Consider the following 7,597-nt stretch of genomic DNA (forward strand, 5'->3'; position numbering starts at 1 on the left):
TCCAAACATTTTTACAATTAGGTCCTCAAATCAATTTCCATCAATTTTACTTGATAAAATTATCATATATCAAAACTAAAGCTTCAATTCTATGTTTATTAATCATGTGCTTCCAGCACTCATCCATAAAAAAATTTAAAAATTAGCCATGAAATCAAAAAATAATGAAATAGTAAGTTGGACCCAACTGTAATAGTTCAAAAACATAGAAATTTCAAGGAGAAAGCAATAATTAAACTTACATGAAGCTAGAGTATGAAAACTAGCTTGAACCCTCTTCCATGGCTATTTTTCAGCTGCTGAAAAAGAAGATAATTGAAGAGAAATCTAGATATTCCAATTTAGTCCCATTTTTATTTAGCTAATTTTGGCAATTTTCCAATTTTGCCCTTACTTCACCTATTTCCTGATTTTTCTCAGCTATTGCCGCCCAAAATATCTCCTGTGGGCTTATTTTCACTTTCGGTCCTTCCTCATTTTACAATTGAGCTATTTAATCATTTTAGCAACTTTTACACATTTTCCAATTTAGTCCTTTTTATTTAATTAACCTTCCAAACGTCAAAATTTTCTAACGAAATTTTAATACTACCTTATTGACACTCCGTAAATATTCATAAAAATATTTATGACTCGGTTTATAACTTGATACCTCTTTTTCTCAATTTCTTGATCAAATAAATCTTTATAAAACACAATTTACTATTTCAAAATATTTTAAAAACTATATTTGGCTTGTAAATATTAAATAATATAATATACGAGTTCATTTGTCAAATTTGATGGTCTTGAACCACTATTTTCGACATTGCTGAAATTCGGGCTATTACACGACCATCATGTTTGTCAACCACTTGGATTTTCTAATAGTGATTGAGTAGGGTCTTTAGATGATATTAAGAGTTCCTTTGAGTATTGCTTCATTATTGGCTCAAGGATTTTCTCTTGGTGTGTTAAAAAAATAGAAGATCATGGCATAATCGAATATAGAAGATGAATTAATAGTTGCAATAGCAGCTATTAATGCAAGCCTTATGATTGAGAAAAAATGTGCTTGATTTGCATATAAAGCATGTTAGAAGCATTGAAGTGTTTGTGGACAATGAAGCAATATATATCAGACATTTCAGTTTTTCACGGAAAGCCCAACCATTTCAACATTAAACTATTTTTCTTAAGGGAGGTGTGAAAAATTGGTGATGTTATTCTGTCAAATTGCTAACATTTTCATCAAGTCACTTCTTGTTAATTAATAGGTTTAAGTTTTTGAAAAGGTGGCACTACTGCAAAACAGGTTTTTAGCGGCGGTTTTAGCGGCGTTTGAATAGAAAACGCCACTAAAAATCGAATAGATTGAGTATTAGCGGTATTTTTAAGACAGCGCCACTAAAGATCGAGTATTAGCGGCGTTTTTAATAAAACGCCACTAAAGATCGAGCATTAGCGGCATTTTTAATAAAGCGCCGCTAAAGATCGAGCATTAGCGGCGTTTTTAAGAAAGGGCCGCTAAAGATCTGAGCATTAGCGGCGTTTTTAAGAAAGTGCCACTAAAGATCGAGCATTAACGGCGTTTTTAAGAAAGCGCCGCTAAAGATCTGAGCATTATCGGCATTTTTAAGAAAGCGCCGCTAAAGATCTATCATTAGCGGCGCTTTCTTAAAAACGCCACAAAAAGATTAAGCAGAACTATGCCGTTTTACTTCGGTGGCGTTAGCGGCGCTTTGTGGAAAACGCCGCAATAGCTTGAGTTTTAACGGCGCTTTTTTAAAAACGCCACTATAGATCTAAACTATTTTAAGGTTTATGGATTATGGGTTTAAGTGTTGGGATTTAAGGTTGATGGTCTATGTTTTATGATTTAGGGGGTTGGAGACTATAGTTAATGGGTTTAGGTTTAAATTAATTAGTGTTTTTTAATTTATATATTAAATAATTTCTTATATAATTATAAAAGAGATAATATTAATATTAATATTTTAAATTTATAACAAATTATTTATTGAAAAAAATAAAAAATAAAAGTAACAGATTGATATGGATAGGTAATTATCTATTTTGGATAAGGCCAAATTAGAACAAATTAAATAAGGTCTTATTTTTATTTTGAATTCGATTTTTTTTGATCATATCTAAAACCGACTTTACAAACAATATAAATTAACTACACTATTCACTTAGCCATGAGAAAGTTAATTTCATTTTAGTTACTTAATCATGAAAAGTTACACTTTGATAACTAAACTATTTAATTAGAAGTTTTCATTTAATTAAGTTACGAAGCTGTTAAAATCAATGTTATGGCTTTCTTAAACACTAACCCTTAACCTCTTAAATCAATAACCCTTTAACCCCAGACCCTAAATCTCTAATCATAAACCCTTAAAACTATAAACACTAATTAATTACTCTTTAAACACCAGACCCTAAACCTCAAATCATAAACCCTTCAGACTAAAAACGATAAACCTTAATCCCAACACCATAAACCCTAAATCTCAAATCATAAACCCTTAAAACTCTAACCCGTAAACCCCAACACCCAAACCCCAATCATTAAACCCCAAGCCCTAAAACTAACTTTTAAACCCATAAAATGTAGATAATAAATCCCAAACCCTAAATTATAACCCATAAATCATAAACCCTAAAATCTAAAAATAAATTTCATATGGATATTAAGTATATATATAATGATTTAATGTAAGAACAAAAAACAAAACACACAAAAAAAAAAGAAATCTTTAAGTGAAATGGAAAAATTATTGCAAAATGTTGCTGTTTTCAAGCATTCTTTTATATGTTAATTTAAAATTTATAAAAATCTTTAAAAAAAATTAAAAAATTAAAAAATTAAAAATTAAAAATTTAATATTTAATATTTTAGTTCATATTTCAGTTAAAAAGTTCAATATTTAAAATTTAAAAAAAAATTCTAAAAAATAATAAACTCAGCACAAAAATTTTAAAAGAAAAAATAAAAAAAATGTTAAAAATGAAAAAAAAAATCAAAATTAAACAATAGTGGAAAAAATTTAGATATAGTGGCGTTTTTGATGAAAACGCCGTAAAAAGAACAATAATTTTTGGTTACCCGCTCATTACTCCCTCTACTTCTCATCTTTGTCGCGCCCTAAATCCCCAAATAAAAGTTTATACTTATTCCTTTTTCCCTTTTACTCTGAAAATTTGCCCCCAAATTCGCCCCTCTTCTCTCCCTCGTCTCTGTAAATCAGTTTTTTTCTTCTCATCTCAGTTCTCGCCCACCGCCGTCTCCACTGATTTTTTTCCGGATCTGACCTGTATTCCGTGTCAGATCGTGTTGACACAGGTACTGCACCTCAATTGCCGAGTCAAGGTAACGAAGCTTACCATCCCCTCTTCTCTCTCTCGTATTTACAAATCAGGTTTCTTCATTCTCTTCTTATCTCAGTTCTCGCCCACCGCCTCCGCTGATTTTTGCCGGATCTGACCCGTATACCGTGTCGGATCGTGTCGACACGAGTACTCATCCCAAATTGCTCTGAGCCCGGGTAACGAAGCCTATACTTAGGCCTATAATTATGTTTCTCATAGTGTTGTCTTGATTCATTGGCTTTCTTACTTTGTTTGCTTTTTGATATTGGGGATGGTTTCTTCATTCCAATGCATGTCAGAGATCTAGAATTTTGGATTTTGAAAGAGAAGTTTGTTTATAGTAATAATATTATACGTTTGTTGAATTAAGTATTACGGTATTTCTCAGTGTGCTTTGTTGGTAAGCACACCACAGTCAAGTATTTACTGTCACCAGCTTTATACTCCGTTTCTGCCTTTTATTCCTGGATATCCTGCTGAGGAGTTAAGATTTATTGCCAAAAATTAGTTCATTCATGACATTTCAAATAAGATTCTAAAATGATGCTTGCTACCTGCTAATGTAATATGGATGGATGTCAAAGATCAGCTTGATCCATAAGCTTGATTTTGTTCCAGTGGTTTAGTGGAGCGAATTTGCAAATCTTGGACATAAGCATTGAAACGAGTAGTTGATTTAAGGAAAGGTTCTTTTGGGTGAAGACTAGTGATTGAAACAGAGATTTATGTCAATAATGGATGGTTAAACCAATGTTTTTTTCTTGTCTTTGTCATGAAGGCTTTTGGTTAAGTCTTTTTCTAGTTCTCTTGTTTTCAAGTGAGTTAGACGTGTTACTTCAGTTTTCTAATATTCTTAACACTGTACGATTGCTTTTCTGGTTCCCTTTAGGCTTGTGTACATCTTAATTTGCTTTTCAAGCGATACATGTTGCAATATTCTTCCTTGATTTTATTGCTGTGATTCCATTACCACAGGTCTTAATAGTTGTTTCCTTCAGTATTCAATAGCAGAATACTGCATATTATCATTTGTTCTAATGCATCTAGCTCTCTGTTTCTTGCATTATATCTTTCTTTATTGATTTTTTTTTCCTTCTCATGTATCCATGTTTGGTGAGCCATAATTTTATTTGTATTCCATCTGATGTTGTAGTGTTGTTCATTCTTACTTCTTGTTTTGCTTCATTATTGTCTGCTTTATGTGTATTAACTTTCTTTGTATACATGCTTCTTTTTTCTTTCACATTGACACACTCTTTACTGCATGTATTCTGTTATTTAAAGTGTGAAACACGGGAGCAACTGATGGTTTGTGTTGCATATATGGACTATGTTAAAGTAATTTTTTCATTGCATTTTTGTCTATCATCCTTGGCTACTGTTAATTCATATAGGTAATGCTTTGAACGCATGTAGGGCAAGGCCAATATAAATATTCTCAATTCCTAATACAGAATGAATATAACATCCATAGGATTTTTTAAGTGAAAATCTGGTTGAATATTGTTTTCCTTCAAGTGCTTACTATGCTGATTATGGATGTCCAAGTTAAGATTATATGTGCATTGTCATATTAGGGAGTAGTAGTTAACTTTACCTGGGAATAATGTTGATGAGCTATCATTGCTGCATGACATCCTAGTTGCAACGTGGCTGATCAAAAGCACCTGCCGTTTTCTCATTATTTTGTTCATAAATGCAGATTGTTGTTTGGCAATTTCTTCATGGTTCAAATGGTTCAGATGTGCTAGCAACAAAATAGGCCTTGTTTTTCATCGTCTTGTTTCAGTATATCCCTCGATTTCTTAGAGTTATACACTTAACATCAGAAATGAAAAGGACAACAGATGTCTTTGCTGAAACTGCTTGGGCTGGAGCTGCATATTATTTGGTATTATATATGCTTTGTAGTCATGTAAGTCCCTATCAATATGCATCTTTATTGCACTAATAAAACCTGTTGTTATTTGTTCTCCATTTCTTTGATTTAGGCCATCTTTTGATCTCTAGGACACAATTTTCACTCTAATCTGTTCTTTAACAAATATGATTACTTGTGTAATTATATTTTGATCTGTGTTTTTTTTTTTGGATGAATGATTCAAATAGGTACCTTTTTGTTGCTATTGTAGGCTTACTGAGTTCACACTAGGCTGAAGAGATTTCATTGATTATAGTGGAAAAGTACTTCAGCTCACTTCCCGGGCTCATAATTAAACCTGAATCTTTTGTTATTACTTGAATAACATACTTGAGTTTAACTACTACATTTTTTAATTGCCTTGTTTTTTTATTTGTTATTACTTGAATAACATACTTGAGTTTAACTAATACAATGTTTATGTTAAGATTAAGTTGGTAAAAGACCTATTAAACTTGTGGTTGGGAAGATAAAAGAAGAGTAGATATGATGCACCTAAGCCATAAACCCTATACCTTGTATACTCTCAAACAGAATTTGAAAAAGAAATAGGAAACATTGCTTTTGCCCCGTCATCGTTCACTTGCCAAGTGTGATATTTAACAGTACTGCTTATTATAATCTCAAACATGCATGTTTGAGCAACATTGCAATATTGATGACCTTGAATACCAAATACTACTTTTGATGATGAACCAGCTCTACAACTTACCTAAATAAATTCATCTATGGTCCATCAATTCACTATTAAAATATTTGGGACCTAATACCATTAGCACATTCATGCAACTTTCTTGAGATAAGAAAACTTGTCTTCTATGATGATTGCCAAGAGTGCTTTTTCCATAATCTATAGCATGAAACTGTTTTGATGATGCACTTAATTCAAAAATTGAAGTTTTGGGCATGATTGGAGTTATTAGATGATTACTTTAAGAGAGCTTTCCCGTTTTACTAGCATTACTTAATTAGAATCTATTTCGACTTCATAGTTTATGGAGTCTTTAGCCATAGCAAACTTAGATTAGAGAATTAAATCTTAGCTACTTTTAAGGTTCTAAGACAAACGTTTCACTAAAAATTGAAGACATCCAGCTAACTACACTTGCTACATATATGAACTAGTATAGTAAAAAGCTGCAGTGATAGTGTGGGAATATTTGCAGGTGAGAAGCTGCCCATTGTGATATTGAGAGCTGAGCTTGACCATTTGGCTTCCCTAGCAGTTTTAAAACAGTTAAATGACATCTTAAGTGCAAGGTAAGAAACCCCTATGCCTTGTATCATACTGTCTGCTTGTTATCTAGAATAAATTAGATTTCTTTGATTTGTATTGTTAATATAGATATTACCTCATTGTTATTTTTTGGTCCAGTCATGTGGAAGTTTTTTAATGTTATTTGTTCATTCAAGTTTCTCAAAATATTTGGTGTGGTTTTTCTCATTCTGTATTGGTCCTTCTATAGTCCTTTTTAGTTGGTTTAGAAATATATTTGGTTTGATTACAGATTTAAAGCTTTATCACTCTTATCAATCACTTACCAACTCCTTGATCACCATGTTTGCCAAAGGTAAAGTCATTGATTATATACATAAATTCTGATTACATGATTAATTACATGATCAATGACTTTTGTCGAAACAAATTCTGATTCTTGCTTTATGGTGGCATTATTAAAAATTTATCTTTCCATATCATAATTCAAAGAGATCAGATAATGTGCCTTGACATATGTGGCTTTGAGGGTCGTATAAGTGATTTCCTTACTGGCCTAACTTTGGCTTACAGGTGCATATTTGGCTTTCTATTCTAGTGTTTTGGATTCTCTGGCGGTTGAATTGAAAGCATCAAAGGACTACTCTAAGTTATATGCAGGCATTGCAATACTTATGTATTAAATTACATATTGAATCAATGTTTATGTATTAAATTTAAATTCATTAATTTTTATATTTTGATAATGAATTTTAATTTTTTTATATTTTTCATGACCTTTATAATATTTTATTTTATTTTTAAATTTTATAACCTTTAGCGGCATTTGTGGGAAGCCTTTAGCGGCGTTTTTTAAAATAAATGCTGCAAACTTTTGTGGCACCGTCTATAGAGGCATTTTTTGTGGTGCTTGTAAAAGCGCCGCAAAGAGTTTTAGCGGCGCGTAAAAGTGCCGCTAAAGGCCTAAAAAAACGCCGCTAAAAGTCAGTTTTGCTGTAGTGTGGTGATGCATCACTTTCTATTTTCAATTTAATTTAATATCTTTCTTGCTTCAATTTTTTTTTACCTTTTTTTTACTTAATTTTTACCTTAGTTATCATATTGAT

The 7,597-nt window shown here is 31.7% G+C and overlaps 1 long non-coding RNA gene across 2 annotated transcripts; it reads left to right on the forward strand.

The window, feature by feature from the left end:
* The first annotated feature begins 3,064 nt into the window (after positions 1-3,064).
* On the forward strand, positions 3,065-7,255 carry LOC107930613 (uncharacterized). 2 transcript variants are annotated; one of them, XR_001693041.2, is made up of 5 exons: positions 3,065-3,355; positions 3,431-3,530; positions 5,057-5,269; positions 6,442-6,535; positions 7,065-7,255. It is a non-coding gene; the product is annotated as an uncharacterized lncRNA (long non-coding RNA). The 2 variants fall into 2 exon arrangements; XR_005928246.1 differs by having other exon boundaries at positions 3,067-3,530.
* Positions 7,256-7,597: the final 342 nt, after the last annotated feature.

Source organism: Gossypium hirsutum, chromosome A06, assembly GCF_007990345.1.
Source record: "Gossypium hirsutum isolate 1008001.06 chromosome A06, Gossypium_hirsutum_v2.1, whole genome shotgun sequence".
NCBI classification, from domain to species: domain Eukaryota; kingdom Viridiplantae; phylum Streptophyta; class Magnoliopsida; order Malvales; family Malvaceae; genus Gossypium; species Gossypium hirsutum.